We start from the raw sequence: 24,538 nt of genomic DNA on the forward strand, positions 1-24,538 counted from the left end.
TGAAATCGATTGATACGCGTTTTCCACAAAAGGAGGTTTGGCCACCCTTAAGATTATTGGGTTCATTAGAACAATTGACCATGACAGTGATCTAAACGGACTCATAACCACAAGCCTGAAGAGTTGAATACAGAAGACAGAGAAAGGCACCGAGAAAGACTCAAAAGGCACAAGACGTTGAGCTACACATTGAAGAAAGAACTCTTTTTTGTTGGAAGTAAAGGGAGAGGTAGTTTATCACTTGCTAGATATTGCCAAAGATTCAGGGTCATTTTTAAAAATCCTTCAGGGAAGATGTGGCTAACGGTAAATAACACACTGTTGGGTTGATTCAAGAATCCTATTCTATCGCGGTTAAATAAGGATCAGGATAAACAAATAGGCAGAATAGATGTTTATTTAGGGAGAAATAACTTACAACCTAGACAGATGAACACCAGGAAATTCAACCCAATCTTCTCCCGTCAGAGTCACGCCAGAAAGAGAGCTTTTCCCGGCTCTCTCTCCCCCCCCACCCCACTTCCACAGGTCACTTCCGCCCATCGCTCCACCCCCCAATGGGCGTGGTCAGTGCCACAGAAGGACTATCTCACTACAGTATTCCCATTGTCATACGTCAAGTCCTTCACCAAGCACAATGAACTTGCTGTCTGCACTACCTGAAACCCAGGTTTCTCAGAACTCTATTGTAGAAGGTTCCTTCAAGGGAGTTTTTATTCCATGTAGTGTAGCCTCATAAATGTTATTCTACAAGTGGTAATTAACAGTGGGTAGATTCATCTCTTACTCAACTTTCTAGTTTAAACTATTCTCAAGTTCACTGTTGGGTTAAACACTGAGGAACAAAAAAAAAAAAACAGGGAGATTTAGCCAGGAGCCCAGTTATTATATATGTGCCCATATGATAGACAAATCAAATAGATTTCTTAGTCACTTGGCCTTCCTTCATGTTTATAGCGAAAAATCAACAGACTTAGAGGCTCACCAGTAATACTTTTACTGCACTTGACAGCCCCATGCCAATTCTAAACTGCTTTAAGATTTAGCCACACACCCCCCAAAAAACCCTTAATAATTCATGACTTAAAGATGTAGACGCCTGTTAAAAACACAAAACCACCAATAAATTAAGAGAAAATTGCCACTCTGTTTAAGTTTTAAACCACATCTTTCCAATTTCTAGACACCTAAGTAACTGTGGGCTTCCAGCCCCAATCAAGGGGGTGGTGGCTGCCACCTCCCTCTCTGCTCTTTATTGATTTTCATCACAGCAATCAATGACAACCCGGTTCATAAAGATGTGACATCATCGAAAGAAATGTGCTGTAATCCTATATTGAAATATGAACTAGCTCAAGCCAGTAGTTTACAGAAATCTGACAGATGCTCTGTTTTGCTGTATTATCCTCATAAATTTAAAAATTGTGGATGCAACCCCAAGAGAGTTTTGATACATATCAAATCAGAGCTATATTTCTGGGCAGCTGCAAGTCCATTATGGTGTCAGATACCCATGTCGATTTTTCTAGGAGATTGTTTTTCATCAGAGAGATGAATAACCGCTTAAGCCTCATTTTTGTACATGAAAAATGCAACTTCAATTTATTTCTCAAATTTCCAAATATCTCTCTATCAAACCTATCGATTTGCAACATATTCAAAGCACAAAGGGGGCCGTAAAGGGATGCTTATGTACATAAACTCTCATCCTCCATAAATGAATTACATGCAAACATTTTTATGAGATTGACCTTAAAGTGGAAAGGCATGGTTTATTTCTCCCCATGCATTCTGCTACCACACTCTTAATAGCAACTCACTTAACAAGTTTGCAACATGGCCACATTAGTCCTAGTTTGCTTTCTACTTATGTGATAAGACACTGAGCAAAGCCAACTTGAAGGGTAAACTGTTTATTTGGTTTCTGGCTTATACTTCCTTGCCAAAGGCAGGAACCTGAAGGCAGGAACTGAAGCAGAGATCATGGAAGAATGATCCTTACTGGCTTCCAACTCCTGGATTGCTCAGCTTCCTTTCTTTTACAACCAAGAACCACCTGCCCCCAAACCACCCACAGCTGAGCAGTCCATCCCACATCAACCATTAATCAAGAAAACGCCTTCCCAGACATACCTGCAGACCAATCTGATGGAGGCAATTCCTCAAGTAAAGTTTCTTCTTCCCAGATAACTCTTGCTTGTGTTAAGTTAGAGGATAAAAAGGAAAACATCATTGTATATGACCAAAAGGTAACAAGAGAACATTAATTTAGAGCAACAGATAAATAATTGAAGCCAGATGGATCCAAAGCCATTACCACAAAATTTAAGAATGTTTTAGGGTTAGCTCCATAGTAGAGTACTTGTCTAGTATGCATGTAGGCCTTGAGTTTTATACTAGCAGTCTTTAAATAAATAAATAAATAAAGGGCTTGGGGATGGCTGAGTGATTAAGAGCATTCGCTGCTATTACAGAGCACCCTAGTTCAGTTCCCAGCATCCACTCCAGACTCAAAGTATCCAACGCTCTCTTCTAGCCTCATGGGTTACCTGCACTCATGCAGCCTACACACAGATGTACACGCATGCACATGAACAAAAGTAAGTTTAAAAATGCAAGTGAAGGTAAAAAGTGATTATGACTGTAAAATTTTAAAATTACATGTTTATATAAAGGTATATTGTAAAGGTATGCAAACAAATTGACACACGTGTATTTGATGTGTTTCTTTTTAAATTGATTTTTAGGTTAATACTGAGATAGTGGGTTTCATTACGGCAATTTATACACACTTACCATTACAACTTGCTGTAATTTGTTCCTTTCCTCCATTTCCTTCCCTTATACCCAGAGCCCCCGAGAATGTTTCTCCCTTTTTTCCTCCCTAGTCTTCCTTATACTTTCGTATTATTTCAATTCTAGTTCTCACTCTATTCCCTCACATCTCCCTTAAGATCTGCTCTCACTTCTCATGATCACTTACTCAAAAACAGACACAGACACACAGACACACAGACACACACACCACACACTCACATACACACCACACACACACACCACACACACTCACACACACACATACTCACACACACATACACACACACATACACACACCACACACTCACACACACACACACCACAGACACATACCACACACACTCACACACACACACACACACACACCATATACATAAAGACGCACGGAGACACATAATCTTAAATTTAGGTTATGTATATGAACATAAGCATGCAGTATTTGTTTTTCTGAGTAGAGCTTACTTTACTTAACATAACGATTTCGTTTCACTCATTTCCCTGCATTTGCCATGTTTTCACTTTCTTTTCCCTGTTGTCCTTTGTTTTTGAGATTATAATTCACCTATAACTTTTCTCCCTTCCGTTTTCTCTCTCCTCCACCCCATTCTCCTTCAAATCCATGACCTCCTTTTTATACTGTTATTGTTTGCATTTATTTGCTAGTATATGCATACATATTCCTAATTATAACCTCTGGAGTCCATATAATGTTATTTGTATGCATATTTTCAGGGATAATCACTTGGCACTGGACAGTCAACTGGTGTGATATTCCTCGGTGAGGACCATCTCTCTCATTCCTAGCTTCCCTAAGTTTCATGTAACTCTTGGGGCCTCTTGGACTTTTCCCCACCTAGTCTATTGATGTTATCCTTGTTCAGCTCTCATTTGGGAAGTCAATGCTACTGAAACTTTATGGGTATAGCTTCTTACGTTACTAGGAGACACAATCTCATTGCAAACTCCCCCATCCTCTGGCTCTTACCATCTTTCCACCCTCTCTTTCTCAATGTTCCCTGAGCATCTGGTGCTGGAGTGTTTTGTAGATATATCCACAGGAGACTGGGCTCTGTGACTATGATTTGAATAGTTATGGTTTTCTGTCATGGTTTCTGTTGCATAAAGAAGTTTGCAAAGAGAATTCACTTTTCTTTACAGGTACATTATGCATATGTACCATATTTGCTTTATCCATATCTGTTGATGGTTATCTGGGCTGTTCCATTTCCTGGATATTGTTACTGGTACAACAATAAACATGAACGTGCAAGAATTCCCGTAATGTGTTGGGTTAGAGTTTTATAGATGCATGCCTCAGTGGTATACTTGGTGTTGTAGGCACACATGAGGACTTTTTAGGAACCACCATACCTGGTTTCAATAATGTCTGACACCATTGGCATGCCTGCCACTAGTGTATATGGGTTCCCTTTTTATCAAAGCATCATCACCAGCATTTGTTCTGGCTGGGATGACTCAGACTACAAAAGGCAGCTTATTTGCATTTTTTCTAGTGGCTATGGATGACAAACACTTTCACATATTTACTGGCCATTTGTATTTCCCTTTTGAGAATTGTCCATTCGGTTCATTAGCGCGTTTGCTGATTGGGATGGTTGTGGGGTTTGATGTTGTCTTTGCAATTTTTTATATCGCTGAGATATTAGCAACTGTTTGATGTATCACTGGCACCCCTTCCCATTCTGCAGGCTGCCTCTTGACTAATGATCGTGTCCTTCTCTGTGCAAAACTGTCTTAGTTTCATGTAATCCCATTTGCCAACTCTCGGGATTATTTCCTGTGCTATTGGAGTCCCATTCAGAAAAATCTCCATCAGTGTCTCTATTTGGAATTATTTCATGCATGTTTACCTCTAGAAGTCTTATTGCAGGCCTTACAATAAGTTCTTGGTATCTTTTGAGAGAGTCTCATGTAGGGTAAGAGATGTGGTCTAGTATAATTCTTCTATGTGTGGAAATCCAGTTTTCCCAGCACCGTTTGAGGAAGAGACTGTCTCTTCTCCAGTGGATGTTTCTTTCAGATTTGTCAAAACAAAGTGGCTGTAACTGTCTACATTTATTTCAGATAATTTTCTGATAATTCAGATAATTTCAGAACTGTCTTCATTCCATTGATCTACATGTCTGCTTCTGTGCTAATAACATGCTGTTTTCTTTTGCCTTTTCTATTGTGTTTCATTACGTATTTTGAGCATTGTGATATCTCCACTGATGAGGGTTGCTTTAAGAATTCAGGGTCTTTTGTGCTTCCATATGAGTTTAAGGAATATTTTATTTTTCTGGTTCTGTGAAGAATCCCGTTGGAATTTTCATGGGGATTACATTGAAGTCTGTAGCTTGCTTTCAATGATGTAGCCATTTTCACAATATTCATTCTGCCTAGTATAACCTGGAGAAGTTTTCATCTTTCAGTGTATTCTTTAATCTCTTTCTTTAGAATCTTGAGGTTGCTTTGCAGAGGTACCACACAGCTCTTTGGTGAGGTTTTAGCCCTAGGTATTGTTTAAACCATTGTGAATGGGATTTTCCCCTCTGATTTCTTTCTTGATTCATTCATTACTACAGAAAACTTGCTGATTTAGAACGTTGATTTTATGTTCTGCTACATTGCTGCAAGTGTTCATCGTCAGGTCTGAGAATTTTCTGGTGGTGTCTTTAGAGTCAAGTATAGGACTTTGTCATGTGTAATTGAGTAAGAAGAGAGAGTGAGCAGCTTGCCTCATTCCAGAATTTAGAGATAACACTCTGGGGTTTTCGCCATTTACTATGATTTTTGGCTACAGGTTTATGAGAGCAAGCCTTTATCATGCTGAGTTACACCCTGTCTGTCCCTAGTTTCTTTGGTGCTTTTCTCACTAAAGGCTGTTGAACCTTGTAGAAGGCTTTTCTGCATCAATTGAGATGACCATGTGATTTCTATCCATGCGGCTATTCATGTAATCATTCACATTTATTGATTTAGTGTAAAGAGCCAGACATCCCTAGAATGAATCTAATTTAATCATGATGTATGATCTTTTTAAAATACATATTTGTATTCACTCTTTAAAATTTCCATACAATTTAATCTGATCAGTTTACCTTAAGTCATTTTCCTAAATCTTATAGACCCACTGAACCCTCTAACTCCCAACTTCATGTCTTTTTTTTAATGACCCATCAAGTCCACTTGTACACAACTATTGGGTGTGGATTGGGTGTGGGAATGTCCCCTGGAGCATGGTCAGTCTACCAGGGTCCACACACTGAAAGAAGACTCACTCTATGTTCATCAGGAAAAGAGATCTATAATATTTCTGGTTCATTGCATTTTCATCAGAGTTTAGTACCAGGATGATGCTGGCTTTGGAGAATGAGTTTTGTAGGGTTTCTTCTCATTCCATTTTATAAAAACAGTGTTAAGCAAAATAAGACTCACGACAACAAAAACTGTGGGTATTTTCTCATATGCAGACCCTAGATTTAAATCTTATGCATGAGAGAAAGAGAGGGAGGATATAGAAAGAAACCTAAAACAGGAACAGGTGATCTTAAGAGAGAGATTTAAAAGTTTAAAATGTGAGAACAATGAAATACACATTCCATGGAGGCAGAGTGTATATTTGGAGAGATATAAGGGACCAGAACAACAGGGACATTTTGTGTAGGTGAAGGCAGTTTGGAAAAAGAATGACTAAGAAGAAAATATAAGCAACTTTGAGATGGCTCAGCAGGCCAAGGCACCTGCACCAAGCTTGCTGAACTGAGCTTGTTACCCAGCACCCACATGGTGGAGAAAAGGAAACAACTCAGAACAGCTGTCCTCTGACCTTCACATGCATTGTGGCCCACAGGACCACACACATGCAAGCGCGCACACACACACACACACAGAGAGAGAGAGAGAGAGAGAGAGAGAGAGAGAGAGAGAGAGAATAAATAAACATTAAAAAGAAAATAAAAACAGGATTAAGAATAACAGGATGACACGCGAGGATTAAAATACCATAATGAGCTGGGAAATGGTGGCTCCCGCCATTAATCCCAGCACTCTGGAAGTATCGGCTGGCAGATGTCTGTGAGTCCAAGGCCAGCCTGGTCTATAGAGTGAGTTCCAGGATAGCTAGGGAGGTTATACAGAGAAACAGTGCCTCAAAACAGAACAACAACAACAACAAAGATGAAGCTTACTACTTCATATACTAACTTTAAAAATAAACAGGAAAGGGGCTAACAGTGGGTAATGAGGCTTTCCACCAAGCCTAAATTTGTGAGTTCAGTCCTCAAGATCCATGTGGGAAGGAGAGAACTGACTCCCACAAGTTGTCCTTTGACTTCCAAGTGTACACCCCCTACACACACACACACACACACACACACACATACACACACACAAATAGTAAATAAAGCAATAATTTATCTTGTTTTGTTATTTAAACAAGAAATAAGAAAGCTTTTATACTGAAGCTAGAGAAGCAAGTAGATATATTCTTGAAGAATAAAATTCAGCCCCTGTAAACTTGTGTTTTACTCATAAAGACATGTCTTGCTTATGCTTTTCCCCCCAGTGGATTGTGACTTTATCTAGAGGCTTGTAAGTTTATCAACTTTCATCTGCACTGTGTCTTTCAAACATGACAATAACCACTGTCATGTCTCAGAGAAAATAAAGATGTTGTCAACACTGAATACTAATTCTGATTCCTTTCCTGCCTAAATTCCCCTTAAAATGATCTTTATGCCATCAACATATGGAAAACCCAAATGTACATAAAACAGTATTTGGTGTGTTGGCCTCTTTGACAGTGATTAATCCAATACTGCATCTTTATTATTATAAACTTATTTAAGCCACTTTAAAGATAATGGGTAAACTTAAACATTCAAATTTGTAGTAATTGTACCCGTACAGAACCTGGGAAATATAGAAGATCCATATTTGTGACTTTTGAGGTTTAAAAAAGTCTCTAAATTGCTTAGGCTGGACTTTAGAGCTCCTGACAAATGGTAAATGCATGGGTCTCTGGAAAAAAAGTTTAAATAAGACTTTCTTCCAAGTAGTCGGTAGGAATTCAAATTTATTTGAATTCAGTTCAAATACGGAATGGATTTTCATTCCAAACAGTTCTCTGAAATGTACATTGTAGCTTTATTCAGTTAACCCTGTTGTAGCCCTTGATCCTCTGGGATGCTAATGGACCTGCTCCAGCCTCTGTGAGTGTTGACTAAGCTTCTTCCGGAAAATGACTCTCAATCACTTTCGTACAGAAAACTAAGTTGTTCTGAAATGTATGCCATGTATGTTAAAGTATGCTATTCCTGGAGGCTGGAGGGCAAATAATGTGCTGCCCTGGCTACCCTAAGGAAGACACTCATTAATACAAATTTCAGGAGTGGTGCAGAAGGCTAGTGTGTTGACAGATGCTGTGAAGGATTGCTCATGATAGTACAAATAATAGAAAATCATAATAATCTTCAAACAAATATTGTCTTTCACATTGTGTCAAGTAGATCTGCACATTCAGACTATTGTAGAAATAAATAATATGTGAGTCAAGGTTAATATAAAAGCATTTTGATTTCTATCTTGCTGTGCTTTTGTGATCCACTTGAGAAAGGTTGATATTGTGTGGTAAGTATATACAAAAAATCCTATAGGCGGCCTATGGGAAAGATGAGAAGACTCTGCTCAATGTACAACATCAGCATCAATTTTCAGCCTATGTGTGAGTCAGTTTGAGAGCCAGTAATCCAGCTCCAAGAAGTCTTTGGCATGAGCACACCTTTAGCTGATATTATGATTTCAACACTACAGAACTCAAACTGGAACCACACCTAAACATGTTCCCAAACCCATTGTTGTTTTTAGCCATTAACATCTAAAGTATTTTGTTATGCAGCAATAAATCAACAAATGGTCCAAAGTCTTTGTAAACAGAGAAATTTTAATATATTGTAGTGAAACATTAAAATACTCACTTTGAATCAGGAACAAAATGAATCCTGATGTCACCAGGAGTTTTCAATATAATAAATAATATCATAAATAAGTGTCACTAGACTAAGAAAATGGTGTGAAAAGTTACAAATTGTTGCAATGGTTTGTATGAGTTTTCCCCAAAGGCCTGTGTGTCAAAAGCTTGGTTCCCAGTCTATGGTGCTATTGGGAGGTAATAGGATTTGGGCGAGGGTAATAGGATCTTTAAGAGACAAGACCAAGTTGAATATGATGGTGTGCCTTGGAGAGTGTATTATGAACTTGACCTCTGCTCTTTCTCTTTGCTTCCTACTTGCCATCAGGGTAGCAGCTTCTTCAGCCTGTACTCAGTATTAATCCTTGCCTCACCACAAGACCAAATGCAACAGGGCTAAGAGAGACTGTGGGCTGAGTCTCCTCGCTTCATGAGGCAAAATAAATACATCCTCATGAACATATCAAGAGACTTTGCTTCATGCGGCATGTGTGTTCACGCACGCAGGTGCAATGCATGTGTGTGCGGGTAGAGTGGAGGTCACAGGACCACAGGTGTCATTCTGCACACACCACCCACCTTCTTTCTAAAACAAGATCTCTCATTGGCCTAACGTTTGCCAAGAGGGCCAGCCTGACTGGCCAGTACGCCCCTGTGTCTGCTTCCCCAGTACTGTCCTTACAAGTGCATGCGCCACATCTACAGATTTATATAAGGTTAATTTTGATTTTCAATTTGATTAGATTAATAAATGGCCAGGAGATTAACGAAGCTCACCTCCAAGTTTGTCTCTTCTGGCTTTTCCAGAGGGGATTATATTATGAGAGTTCTAACATGAGTGGATCAGCCCTTTGATGGAGTCATACTATAATTTTGCTATTAGGAGCTTTCAGAAGGTAAGAAGTGGCGTCCAAGTGGGCAGAAATGAGATTTGGCATGGGCCCTTCACACTGTTTTATTCCTGGATCCTGCTGCTGTACCCTCTGCTTCCTGCACAACATGCCTGGGTTCCCTTGCTTTAGGCTCCCAACACCTCGATGTTCACTTCGCTGTGGAAGTCCTGAAGCCAAAATGGCCAATATAATAGATAATTCAAAAGAATTAATAAATGGCTTGCTTTTCACTGGTATCTTCTATGAAAAACAGAGAGCTGTGCTTCTGGTGTGCAGGGGAGGAATGAGGATCAATGTCCTCATTCCAGGGTGATGGAATGGCCATCAGTGCCCTCCATCTGATGTTTCAATGGCATAAAAGAAAAGGGTGGCTTCTGAGGCTGTAACTTTTCTTTGGATGCCTCCACATTCTCTGTGCTTCAGAAAAGGATGTGTGGATCCCTTCAGTATGATCACGCATTACTTAGTTTGATCCAGTCGGTAAGGTAGGAGTAAGGGCAGAGTACATGTGACTCTTCTGGAACATTGGAATGGACTAGGCCTTGACCACATGTTGACTATGCAATTGTTCATATAAATAAACACCAATTAGGATGAATGTTTATTATCTGTGCCTCTCTATTATTATGGACTCCAACTCAATACATTAAGATGAAAGACATTTAAAATAAACAATGTTTATGTGACGGTTAGCAATTGGACAGCATCTGGGGCTACCTGGGAGACAAGGCTCCGGACACAGCTGTGAGGGATTATCTAGGTTAGATAACCTAGATGATTATATAAATAGGTTAGATAACCTATTCACGTGGCTAGCCTGTGGTGGATTATCTTCGTTAGGTTAACTGATGTGGCGGTTAAGTCCTCAACACCATGGGTAACATTGGTCCACTGAGCTGCAACCCTGGGCTGTATAAATGGAGATGTGAGCATGTATCCCCTGCCCTCTGCTTTCTGATTGATTAGGAACGCACTATGACCAGCCAGCCTCCTGCTCCTGCCACCATGCCTTTCCCTACTTAGCACTGTGTCTCCCCTCAGTGATGGACCATGGAAATGTAAGCCAAAATGAATGCCTCCTTCTCTGGGTAGCTATTGACAGGAACTGTATCACAGAAACAGGAGAAAAACTAAGACAAACACTGATCCATCTTTCATAATAAAATCTTCCATAATAAAGCAGAGGAATGCCCATCACCATCAACTATTCAATATTCTAAGAAATTTTTTTTAAAAAGCTCTCTTTGTTCCAGTATGGAAAGAAAAATAAAGAAAAGGGAAATACATGTAGTTTAGGGGAAAAAAATTAGCAAAACAGCCACCATTCATGCTAACATCATTATGTATATAGAAAAGTCACAAAAATCATTAAAACAGAATCAAAACAATTTACTGAGTGCCTAAATACAAATTCAATATATAAATATATTTCTAGATAATGATATCTCTAATTGCAAGCAAGTTTTTCTTAGAATACAATTTACCTTAGACTAAGATCTATCATAAGCTCCCGTGAGTAAGGCATCAATACAGAAAACCTCAAACACCGAGAGAAATTACAGTCCTCTAAGTGAATGAGCTTTTCTATATTATGATCGTCAGAATAGGAACAGCACCAATTATCTCCAAATTGACCTATCAATTAAAGGAAATCCAACAATGTATTTATAAATTACTAAGCTTGTTCTAAAGCATATGTGAGAATGTGATGGCTAAGAATGCTTAAGTCCACAAAAGAAAAACAAAATTGGAGGAATTTTATTACCAGATATCAAAACTTGGCATAAAGCTATACTAATGAAGGTCACGTGGTGACAAATAAATTATGGGTGCAGATGGAGAATCTGAAGGGGTCTATCTGTAGACAGTCACTTGATTTATCTCAAAGATGACTATAACACAGCATGGAAAGAAGAGCTCTTTAGTCACCGATGCTGAGTCAACCGGATATCCATATTGAAGAAGACTTAGGCTTGACACATTCCTCACTCCATCTGCAAAATCAATTCCAGAATGACTGTAAATCTAAATGTGATTAAATAAAGCACTAAAACTTCTGGAAGAAAATGTGTTAGACTTCCCTTATAAGCTTGAAACTGGTGCAGATTTATTCCGCTAGACATAATAACATAAAGTATAAAATAAATGAAAGATTGATTAATGAACTACATTAAAATTTAAAATATCTATTAACTAAAATGTCATTATAGGGAATGACAAAATAAGTAGCAGAAAGATTTACATATACATATTATATGTTTTACATATGTGTATATGTATTATAACAGCTAGACTATATGAAGAACTGTTATAATTAAAGAACAAATAAGACAAAATAAGAATGGGCAACCTGAGCAGTTTTTTGTTTTATTAATTTTGAGACAGGGCCTTACTATGAAGGCCTGGCTGGCCTGGAACTCACTATGAAAACCAGCTGGACTCGAACACAGCTCTCCTCTGCCTCTGATTCCTGAGTACTAGCTGAATTAATTATTTTAAAGAGAATGCACAAATGTCCAATGAGACAAAAAAAGTTGCTAATTTACTTTAAAATACTGGCACATTATAAATTGTTGATCAAAGAATGCCACAATGAGAATCTTCATAAAGCATTAGGGATTGTAAGAGTCGGTGCAGAAACTTCAAATGAATCTCAGAGAATTTGCTCATTAATGTGAATAAAAGCATCCCCTATGATGCACTCATAACATTTTTGTTTATTATGGGTTATGTACACAAAAGATTATATATATATATATATATTTTTATATATATATATATTCTATCATCAGAATATATATATGTAAATATATATATATATAATGACTTGCAAGGATGATTAATTCAACAAGTATATGCTAAAACAAACAAAAAACTTGTGCTTTATGATCCCATATAAAGTTTATCATAAAGATTATCCTGCAATGGGAGGAAGGGTTGAGGACACCATGAGAACACAGCCCACAGAATCAACTAAGGAGGGCCCATAGAGGCTCACAGAGACTGACGCTACAGTCACTGAGCCTGTGTAGGTCTGTGCTAGGTCCTCTACATGTGCATTATAGCTGTGTGCCTTGGTGTTCTTGTGGGACTACTAATACTGGGAGCAGGGGCCGTCTCTGACTCTTTGACCAACTTTTCCCTCCTAATTGATGAGGATTTGTCTCTAGGCTTATCCTAACTTGTTATGCCTTCTTCAGCTGATATCTCTGGGAGTCCTACTCTTTTCTGAAGGGAAATGGAGGGGTGGATCTGGGGAAGATGAGAAGTTGGGGTGCTGGGAAGAGTGGAGGGAAGGGAAACAGTGGTCAGGATGTAATGTATGAGATAAGAATAAATTTTAAAACTCATCTTGAAAATGAAAAAGGTGATATTCCACATCTGACCTTATGTGATATTCACATGATCTATATATATTTTATGTATGAAAGATATTTCTTTATATAAAGCAAAAACCTGTTTGGGCATTTTCAGAAATTTCCCTCCTAGTAAATCATATAATGAGAATCAAATCACTGGAACATAAGGACATTTGTTCAATGATGCCACTTGATCCTTTCTCATGATCAAAGAAACTGAAGCAAATGTCTCTTAGGAAATGGTAAGTAATAATATGTGAACATTATGGAATATTATATGAGTACTAATATGAAGTAGTTATACCACTTAACTTGGAAAGATGACTATATAGCAAGGCAAGATGTTGAAATTAAGGAAAGTATACAGAATGTTATCATTTTCTATAAAAATCACTACGTGTTTGAATATATATAGATAACCGTTCTATGTGTGCTTAATATGCTATTCCTGTGAAATCATCTTCAATAACTCATCTCTTCTTGGGTAGGAGGTGAGGACTGAAACACATAGCCAAATAATCAGTCAAATGTATTGCATATACAAATATATAAAATAGAAATGAAATATTAAAGTGTTTAAAGAAAGAGCAATCACCAATTTGTTTTTGCTGCAAAGACCCACATTTTAAAAATTCCATGTATTTATTCATTTATTTTACAGCCCAACTACAATTTCACCTCCCCCTCCCCTCCCATCCCCTCTGCCACTCCTCCACTCTTTCTGTTCAGAAAGGGTCAGGCCTCTCATGGATGTCAACAGAGCATAGCATATCAAGCTGAGGCAGGGCTAAACTCTCCCCCTGGTAGTAAGGCTGGGCAAGGAAACCCGATTTAAGAAAAAGTTTCCAAAACCCAGCCAAAACATTAGAGACAGGCCCTATTCCCACTGCTAGGAATCCCACAAGTAGGCAAAGCTATCCAACTGCCACACATAGGGTGTAGGTGAGTCCCGTGCAGGTTGGTTCAGACTGTGAGCTCCCTCCCATTGCCCAAGTTAATTGTTTCTGTGGTTTCCCTTGTGATGATCTTGACAACCCCAACACCGCCACCCTACCCACCTCTTCATCCCTGCTCATGCAATTCTTCTTCCCTTTCTTCAACAGGATTCCCTGAGCTTGTCCCAGTCCTTGGCTGTGGGTCTCTGCATCTGTTTCCATCAGGTTCTGAATGAAGGCTCTCTAATGACAATTGGGTAGTCACCAGTTCAAGTTACCTACTTACTATTGCCAGGATTCTTAGCTGGGGTCATTCTTGTAGAGTCATGAGAGTTTCCCTTGCACTGGGGCAAAATGCCAACGTTTATTACAAAGAAAAACTGCAAGATAATCCAGCTCTGACAATTGATGTAAAACATTTGAAAAATATTGGTATATAGCCACATTTCCAAACCCTAACAGTCTCCCTCCACACATGGAAACCATGTGACCTACAGAACTTTAGAACCCCATGAGCACTCCATAGGAGCTGACCTGAACTGAAAAGGCCATGGAGCAAATTCATTTGTGCTAAGACATCAGGTGCAAGAGGAAAGGCATCCTGGGCCCTATCGACACAAGTGTGGGTGTGGCCACATCAGAACATCACACATTGAAAGCCAGGAGCACCATATATAACAACCCATAACTCCTGGAGGAAGACAGTAGCTGTGCTGGTGGGAAAGAAATTTGAGCCAATAGGTAACTTGTTTGGACTCTACTACAATATTTCACACATTCCAGTCTGACCTGGGACCACAGACTCCAGCCAGAAGTTTCCCCAAGTTCCATAGGACAACTCACAAAGGGAAGGGACACAGCCCCATTGAAGCATGCAGGAGACACTGTCCAACGCTATATGATCTATTGTTTTATATTTCTGCTTTTCAATCTTTACTTGTATTTATTAGGTTAATAAGTTATCTGCAATTGAAAACTAATCAAGCCAAAAAAAAAAAAAAAAAAAAAAACCCTAACTACTAAGTGTAAGAGTTTGTGGGTCTTGTATGATTTCAAAGAATGAATTCAGTCTAAATTAGTTCTTACTAGGGGGAAAAAGCTAGAAGATATTGTGACCTCATAATCCCAAATTTCTAGAATTACAAAGGCTAATGTGTGGTCTCTTGGTGCCAATTCCATATTCTTAGAGATAATTCCTTAAACACTAAGTACCCACGGGTATGATCTTTGACTCTCAAAATAGTCGATATTAGACACAAAATTCAGATTTTATTATCTAGTAAGGGAAACTTTTTATCTAGTCACTTATAGCCCTGTGTTTTCATAGAACAATTGCTTTTACTTAAAAAATGCCAAAAAGGATTTTCTTTTATGATTAATTTAATTGCTTTTCCATCAAGTATGTTTGGTGTTACATGAAGCTTCCCTACCTTTGTCTTATTTTTCTTATGATCAGCTGACACCAAAGCCTGCTTTAAGGGCACTTCCAATTCTTTTGGTGTCTGTGAGCACATAGCTGTGTTCATCAGGGGACCTCTCTCTTTTCTAGTAATACTCAACTTTTGGAGGGAAAGTAAGTGCTTATCTTCTTCACCTTTGTTTTATCACACACACACACACACACACACACACACACACACACACACACACACACAGATCACTCACTGGAGGAACCTTAGTGTAAGTATAGCAAGTGCTCAGTAATGCACGCCTGAAGGCCAGCTGACACAGGTGGACCCGAGAAACTCACGTAGTAGTATAATTTAATCCTTCACAAGTTAAATTAAAAATAGGCAAGAGTAAACTCTGAGTATATCACATTATCTTTCTTTCTTTTGTCTGTCTGTTTGTCTGTAAGTCTGTTGAGACAGGGTCTTCTCTATATCCCTGTCTCTTCTGGAACTCACTATGTAGACCGGGCTACCTCGGATTGGCTCCAATCTTCCCACCTTGGCTTCCTGAGTGCTGGGGTTGTAGGTGTCTGCCATTTTCCTTGGCTTGCCCTCAGACTTCCTTTGCTTGTGGTGCTGAGGCATTTACTCTACACACCACCACAAACCCACTGGATATGGACTTTTAGAAGTTCACTCCACCTGCTGGGTGCCTCGAGGTATTTTGACAGCTATTCCTGATTAGTTAGTTTTCATTTTTAAAGGCATATTTTTTTCTAATTTAAACATTTTAACAGCTCCAGGGTAGACAATAGTAAGTGCCTTGGAAATAAGGTACAGTCTAAAAGCCTTGTTGGCCCATTTGCATTTAAGAGCCATTTGCTAGAATTATTAGGCTGGGTTGTAGTAGATAGCAGAAGCACAGGTTGCTTAAGACTCTCACAGCTACTTTGACTTTGAAATGATTACTAAAATAAGCAGGAGATTTTCCCTAAGGGCAACATGAGCTGGAGATTTGTGTACCAGCTTTGCTACTCTGTCATCAAAAATACAGTTCTTATGTAACAACACTGATGAGGACATATAATAGACTGAGAGCCACACACTTTTGTCTTCATTTAGGAGAACTGGTAACTAGCAGGGCAGCTGAACTCCATATGAGCTGTCTCTATTGACAAAGAGTCTCACGGTCTATGTCTTCAGATGGGGCTGCTTGGACCAGCAACAACTTAGAGACAACCCTGTTCTTTCCTGAGCAAGAGGAGCTATTACTGTTCTGCAAATTCTGTGAATACCTTTCCTTTACCCCACTCAAACACTTTACATTCTTCATAAACCAGCTGTCTCCAGCAACAGGCTCTACACTGGCTGTGTCTGCAACAGCTCTGAAGATGTCGTCACAGAATCTATCAAATCCATCTCACTTGACTGTTCAGTTACTGACACCGTACATATGGAATCGTTGTGTCAAGTCAATTTGTTCTGGATTATTTGCTAAGTGAAATTAACCACCTGATAACATTATGAGATAATTTTATCTCATTCATTAGTTCTTTGAGAGTTTCACACAATGTACTTTGAACATATTCAGTCCTTGCATCCACCCTTAACTCCAGACCCATCTTCCTTCCTTCCTTCCTTCCTTCCACTGTGTTTAAAAATCAAACACAGTACTTTCTATGCATTTTCTTCCAGTAGTGTGCATAGTATCTTTCATCACTTTAAAACCTAGCTGCTAGTGATGAAGCCTCCAGATCAATAACAGCTTCATGTTTCTGTATTCTAGGACTGAAGCATGTGGCATCTTCAGCAAGGCTATTACCGTCAAGTTCTAGAGGATAACCAACAACACTGGTGATAGCTTATAATTTGGTGGGGTATATGAGACTGCAGTGGCCAACAACTCAAAAAAATGCAATCCATTCCTGGCACTGAGATTTTTACTTGTTGTCTTGTGTTGTCTAGAAATAGCATTGTTACACCATCACAAGATAATTCCAATTAAACTCTATCCTTCTAACTATGTATCTATTTATCATCTGTCTATCTATATACCCATCCATCCATCTATCTATCACCTCTCCATATACATATATCTTTATATCTGTCTGTCTAGCATCTGTCTCCCAATCCATCTACCCTACTATCTATCTATGTCTGGCATCTGTCTATCCATTTATCCTATTATCTGTCTATCATCTGTCTATCCATCAATCTATCCATCATCTGTCTACTCATCCACTCCTCCTTTTATCTACCTATTTATCATCTACCATCTGTCTATCTATACCTCCATCTATCTATCTGTTTGGAGGTTTCTACAATAGCAGACTTCCACAATCTTCACAAAGGTCTTCAGTATTAGTTATCTCCCTCCATGTTCTTCCTATGTGCCTTCCAGGTCTACGTGCTCTCCTCCTGTCTTGCCCCAGCAAGCACTTATGCTATCCTTTTCTTCCTTCACTTGGTGTGTTATTCACAGCCCCTGATAGTGTTGGCCAGGTTTTCCTGGGCTGTGTGATTCTTAAGGTTTTAGTAACAGTCTTCATTACTTGACTTTCCAGTGTCAGACTCCTTAAACTTACCACAGATTTGAATTTGTTTTGTTAGCAAACAACATCCCTCCCTCTGCACGCGTGCACATGAACACACACACACACACACACACACACACACACACACACACACACACACCTTCCAATCTAGGTTAGCTACATTTAAAACTCTCTGACTTTAATTGTCACACTATTTACTCAATCTTTGCTTTCCTCCTGAAATTGTGAAGTATGTATTAATGGACACTTTACCTTTGCCGATTTGAGATCTGTACCCAACAGCTACAACGATGGGTCCAGTGATGCCAGTCTGTGCTGGGACAATCACATCCAAACTGTAACGACAGCTGTTAATTTTCCAGGCTAGCCATGTAAGATAGTAAGAGCTGTGAGATTTTCATACAGCCTGCATAGTGGCTTGGAATCCAAATGGTAGCAACCTACACTTGGCACACAATGACCCTTGAAACCAAAAAATTCACAATACTGTCTGTGAGACCAGAAAGAGAGCAGGGCTTCCGCTAGTCTTACTTATTGGTAGGAATGTTCATTTCTAGGGAGTGTTGTGATATTTGCAGAGGTAGATATCAGAGCTTTGATATGCTCAGGGGTCTACGAAATGATAAATTCCAGCTTTTGGGAAAGCTGACCAAAGATGACTTTTTCTGATGTAATTACATTACAAACTGAGAGCTGTAACAATGGAAAGTGATGCCGCTCACACGTCCAGAAACTACACCTTAAAGCCTAAGATATGTACAACTGTGGCTTTCCTGAGGCCCTGCTCCTAGGCCAGCAGCTGGACCTTCATTCAGTAAGTTTATCCTGAGTAGCTTCCTTTTCTTGTGAGAACAGCAGATTCATTCAGCTAGATCCCCATTCCTATGACCTCATTTAATTTTAATTTAATAAAAAGATCTATCTCCAAATGCAGACACTGTGGGGTTCAGAGATTCAACTTAGTTAATTATGGTAGAACGTGTTGGCGTTCAAACTTTCTACTAAATTCTGGATAATGCGGTTGCATTGGTATCTGCTCTTTCAAAGGATTGGTCTTTGACCAATAAGATGTCTCAGTTAGGTAAAGGCAGCTGCTGCCAGGCCTAAAACCACATGAGTACTGTTCCTAGAACCACATGTACAAAGGAAAGAACCAAAGGGCCCAAAAGTTGACCTCTAACCTCCACGGGTACACTGTGACACAGACACTCAGACTTATACACATGAATATATACACAAAAAATTATAAAGAAAAAGACGTTTTTAAAGATTAGTATTCAGTGTTACTGCACATTCATCTTAAATGTACATGTGTATGTATATATTCAAAGGAAATGGCATCAGTCAGCAAACAGCCTAGAGACTCACACGCCCAGGCAGCTAAATTCCTCTCTACATCATCCACTTCACAAAAGAAATAGGAAGAAAATTTCAACATCCACTATAATGTGCTCCTTACTGTCTCTGCATACAAAGAAAAAACAGGCTATACTTACATAGTGATATGACCCCCGTAGGGTGAGTTTTAATGCTTATAATATGAAAACATACTAAAAAAATTATTTTCCAAATACTTAGTTAAAATTGGTTTTAGATACTGACCAGATGTTCCCTTTTCCTTATTGCTCATTCCATCTTAATGCGTGGCGGATCCTAGGTATACCATATTGCAGAACCTGATTCATCAGTAAGAGTTAAGAAAGCTCAACCTCAGTAAACAAATTTGCTGCATTGACAGAGCTCTTGTCTTTCTCAACTGGAAGGTGTTCCAATGCCCTGTTTAATGCGACCAGAGAGGAAGTCTATGAACTGTTTGAATTGGAATGAAAAACCATAATGACAGAGTTTATAACATCTGTCACATTAGATTTGCTTGGTCTGTATATCTCTCTCTGGAATAATAGTGATTTATACAAATTGCTTCTTGCTGCAATTTATATCTGTGTAAAGATGCCACCAGATATATGGAGGATTTTATTTGCTTCGAACTGAATGTCTGTTTAATTGTATTTGCCACTAAATGAAAATACTACCCTCTGGCATATCTGTTCAGATATAATGGTTAATTTATTTTTTTCAGTTTTATGACTTCATCCCCTTCCCCTTGTTAGACACTTGAATGTGTAACTCTTCCTTTTGGCATGTATGCATATATGTGTAAATGTGGTACCTTCATCTTACAGGCCTAGTAATAATTTTTGTTGTTCTAGGAACGTGGTTGCCTAAGTAGCTATTTTTTTTTCATATGGAAGACAGAACCCCTTTTGGCTAGTATTACTAAAGCCATTATTGCATTGCAGAGGACAGGATTTAATTTGTTGGGTGGAGGACTTTTATGACTGGGGGAATTTTTGTCATGACATGTCCAGAATGGTGCTTCTCCAGTGTATAGAGGACAGAGATGCTGTTAAGCATATTATAGCTCTCAGGACAGTTTCCCACAACACTCTACTCTGTCATCATGTCAGTGGTACAGATGTTGATCGACTTTGAATGACAAGGCTATGTCCTTAGTGAAACGGCATAGCACTGTTGGGATGTGGTCATCTAAACCCAGACATGCCCACTGTGAGGAAACAAGTATTCGTGATCCAGAGGTCAGCTCGCTACTATGTACTATACAGATGAGTCTCCAGGAAACCCCATCATTTCCCTTTCTTCTCTGGGGCTTGTTGAATTCTTTCTGATGACATCTATGCTTCCCCCTATAGGAAAAGCTCAGTGAAATTAAATTTCCTCAGAGAATTTTCATGGAAAAGGCATGGAAGGAAATTCTGTATGGCTACACTCATAGACCAGAACCTCTCACAATCCTCATCAGAGAAGCATCTCCTTGTCATGGATGTGATTACCATAGAGACCCTCAACTGACCGATATACAAAAACGAGAATAAGAGGTCGTAGGTAGTTATTGGCCATAGATGTGATGTGCATATCGCATTGCTCTCCACAAAGCCCATGGAAGAGGAGGCAGGAAGATAATAAGATAATGATAGATGACATTAAGAAAATAGTGTTTCTGGACACAGAGTAGCCGTACTTATAGACTCGCATCTATGGTGACAGTGTTCCCAAGACCTGCTGAAGCTCGAGACAGATAAAGTTCCTACAGGAGCCGGGGCATGGTGGGGATGAAATCCACCGTTAGTTGAGGATCTATTTAAATTGCTTATCTGTTATTGATGTAATTTTGATAAGTGATATCTATCCAGAAAATTGTCCATTCCCGTTAAATTTTCTAATTTTGTGGAGTACAGGTTTTTTAAATATGACCCGAATAGTCTCTGGATTTCCTCAGTGTCAAGTGTTATGTCCACCTTTTCATGTTTGATTTTGGTAATTTAGATGTTCTCTCTCTGCCTTTTGGTTAGTTTGGATAAAGGTTTGTCTATCTTGTTGATTTTCCTGTAAGAACCAACTCTTTGTTACATTGATTCTTTGAATTGTTTTCCTAGTTTCTACTTTATTGAATTCAGCCCTCAATTTGATTAATTCCTAATGTCTACTCCTCCGGGGCGAGTTTGCATCTTTTTGTTCTAGAGCTTTCAGTTGTGGCGTTAATTTTCTAGTGTGACTATTCTCCAGTTTCTTCCTGTGAGCCAGCCCAGACTACTATACCCAGCAAAGTTTCTCAATCACTTTAAATGGAGAAACTTTGCTGAGTGTAGTAGTCTGGGCTGGCATCCATGGTCTCTTAGTGTTGGTAGAATATCTATCCAGGACATTCTGGCCTTCAGAGTTTCCATGGAGAAGTCAGGTGTAATTCTGACAGGTTTGCCTTTGCAAGAAAATAACAGTTCACGAGTCAGGCAGAGTCTATGAAGTTCTGACTTCATGACATTTGTAAAAGAAGATAGCTGAAATCAGCAATTTTCCCAAGAACAGTCAGAGTCCTAGTTTCCAGGGAAATAGAAAAGTCTCACAGCTCTTTATCTGTGTGTTACGTGTCTACCGTTGTCAGGAGCTCATCAGTTTATGTTCTGCTTAGCTAAAACAGACCCCTCCACTCCCAACTATGTGTCCACCACTGATGCCAAAGTTACATTCATCATGTCACCTCCATTTTGTGTTTTTGCTTTGCTTTTGTGTATTGCCTTAAAAAATGGAGCTAAAAGAAATCAAAGTAGTTTTTATTATACCATCACTAAGAAAACTGGGAAAACAATGCAATAAAATGCTATTTTATGTTTAAGCAGTCATTTCTTGTCAAAGAAATGAAAATGAACAAGTAAGAGTTAGTATATAAGGGAATAAATATTGCTGATGTCCACAGCATGGAAGCCGGTTTCAACATGCTTTTCCATTAAATACTTGCTGGGTCTCAGGAAGAGGGTGATGGTATCTCCATTTGAGAGGCAAGGTAACTGAGGCTCATGGAAGATCAATAAGTTGCCTCAGATCACTTGAAAATGAACGTGTTTAGCAGCACGGCTAAGTGACTGAGGTAAAAATTCTAAGTACTTCCCATACAACATTGCATTTATTTGATCGCAAGTAGATTTGTTATATAATTAATTGTCACAAAATCATCATGTTTTGTTCATACTGGCTAATGAGAGTCACTCTATTAGTCCTGTATGAACACACTTTCTTTCATCTGCTGTTGCAAAATAAATAATAGGCAGACATATTTTCTGTTTCTAATGATGTTTACAAAAACATGGTCACGAAAGACCACAGAACAGAATTTGTTGAAAGAAAACACCCTGGAGAGATGTGTGATGCCCTTCTGTGTGCTGCAAATATGTGTTGTTTTTATTGGTTGATGAATAAAGCTGTTTTGCCCAGTGGCCAGGCAGACTATACCTAAGTGGGAACTCCAAACAAGGATGTGAAGAGAAAGGAGGTGGAGTCTGGAAGACACTATGTAGCCACACCAGGGAAGCAAGATGTGAGGTATCAAGCCATGAGACTTGCGGTAAAATATAGAATAATAGAAATGGGCTAATTTCATTGTGAGAGTAATGTGCCTGAGCCGTTGGCCAGATAATTATAATTAATATTAAGCCTCGGAATGTTATTTTCTAAGCAGCTGTGGAAACTGGTGGGCAGGACAGAAAGCATTCAACTACACTGGAGAGAAGAGCTAGCTGTAGGCAAGGCATCGTGGGCCTCACTAGAACAAAGGTGGGTCTTTATCTTTCTCCTGCATGGTCATTGCACTATTGACTACACAGAGTAAATCATTGCCCCAAGGAGTTCACACACTACATTTCTCCATCGTTCATTGTGAGATTCAACCTGGAGCCTAGCAACCATCCTTCATAGGCAGTTGTCACCTGCTGAGTACCAAGAACCTTAGCATGTCCAAGAGCATTTACTAGCTATTCAATAGGTTTAACACCAGTTAAGGCATACCATGTGGTATTCGATCAGAGAACTTCTGGTTTGGCTGCTGGTGGTGCAGTGAATGAGACATGAGAACGTAGGAATCTGATTTAGGATTAGTGATGACTAAACGATACAGGTATCTCCCGAAGAAGTCCTAAAAGGAAAGGTATGTGTCTACCAAGGGAGACAGGTCCTGTGTGAAGATCCCATGGTTTAAAATCACACACAGTGTCATTCACTGCGCCATGTGCCACAATTATCTTTCCCTTCATGAGCACCGTGGCTACTCTGCAAGTCATTCAAGGTTGCATCTTTAGATTTATGGGAAAGTAAAGGCACATGCTAATCCTAACCGGAGCAGGTAAGCAGAGTGGGAAGGAAATGGTGTACAGTAACTAAAATGGTTTGTTTGTTTGCCTCCATCACTGATTAGTTCGCGCATGTGCGCGCGAGCACACACACACACACACACACACACACACACGCACACACACACGCACACACACACGCACACACCATAGAGCTAATTGTTTTGTCTAATAATTACTTACACTAGTTACATGTTTATGTAGGAATGCTGCCTAGCATAGACACAAGAATATTTTATAATTGCTGTGGCAGACACTGCTAATTGTTACTCAATATCTGGTCTTTATTTCTCCCATAAGATATAAAACTAGTTTTTATACAGAATGATACCACTACTTTTCTATGACTTTCTCATGTTGTCCTTCTAACAGGGCATGGGCAAGGTGTGTGTATGACTACCAGTGAGAGACACACAGAAGAGTCGTGTAGGGTTATAGCAAAGCCGTTCAGGAGAGTTCCACGGTGTCTGAGCTCTGGATTCATCTACTTACTGTAAGTATGGAAAATAAGATAGCTTGGACTCTAGAAGTCACTTTTGTCCATGAAGCAGTCTTAAAAACAGAAGCACTAGAGTTAAGACATTTTGGATAAACACTGGGACTTCATGCAGCTGGACAATCCATCAGCTCATCATAAGAGCCCGGAATGTTTAAAGCGCAAAACATGAGTTTTGAAAACAAGGAATTCTCCTTACAAAAGATTCCCCTTCCCAGAGATTTGCAAGTATCCAGGCCACTGATGCAAGGAGCAGTATATTTATTTATTTTATTCATGTGGCTCTTATTCATAAGATAGTTCACCCATTTGTATTTGCATAAGTCAATTTTTCAACATCCCTCATCTCAAGTCTATCAAATGTAAAGATAATGAAGCTTCCAACAAACACTTTGCATTTTACAGCAAATTTTAGAAGTTTA

Source organism: Phodopus roborovskii, unplaced genomic scaffold, assembly GCF_943737965.1.
Source record: "Phodopus roborovskii unplaced genomic scaffold, PHOROB, whole genome shotgun sequence".
Classification (NCBI taxonomy): Eukaryota; Metazoa; Chordata; class Mammalia; order Rodentia; family Cricetidae; genus Phodopus; species Phodopus roborovskii.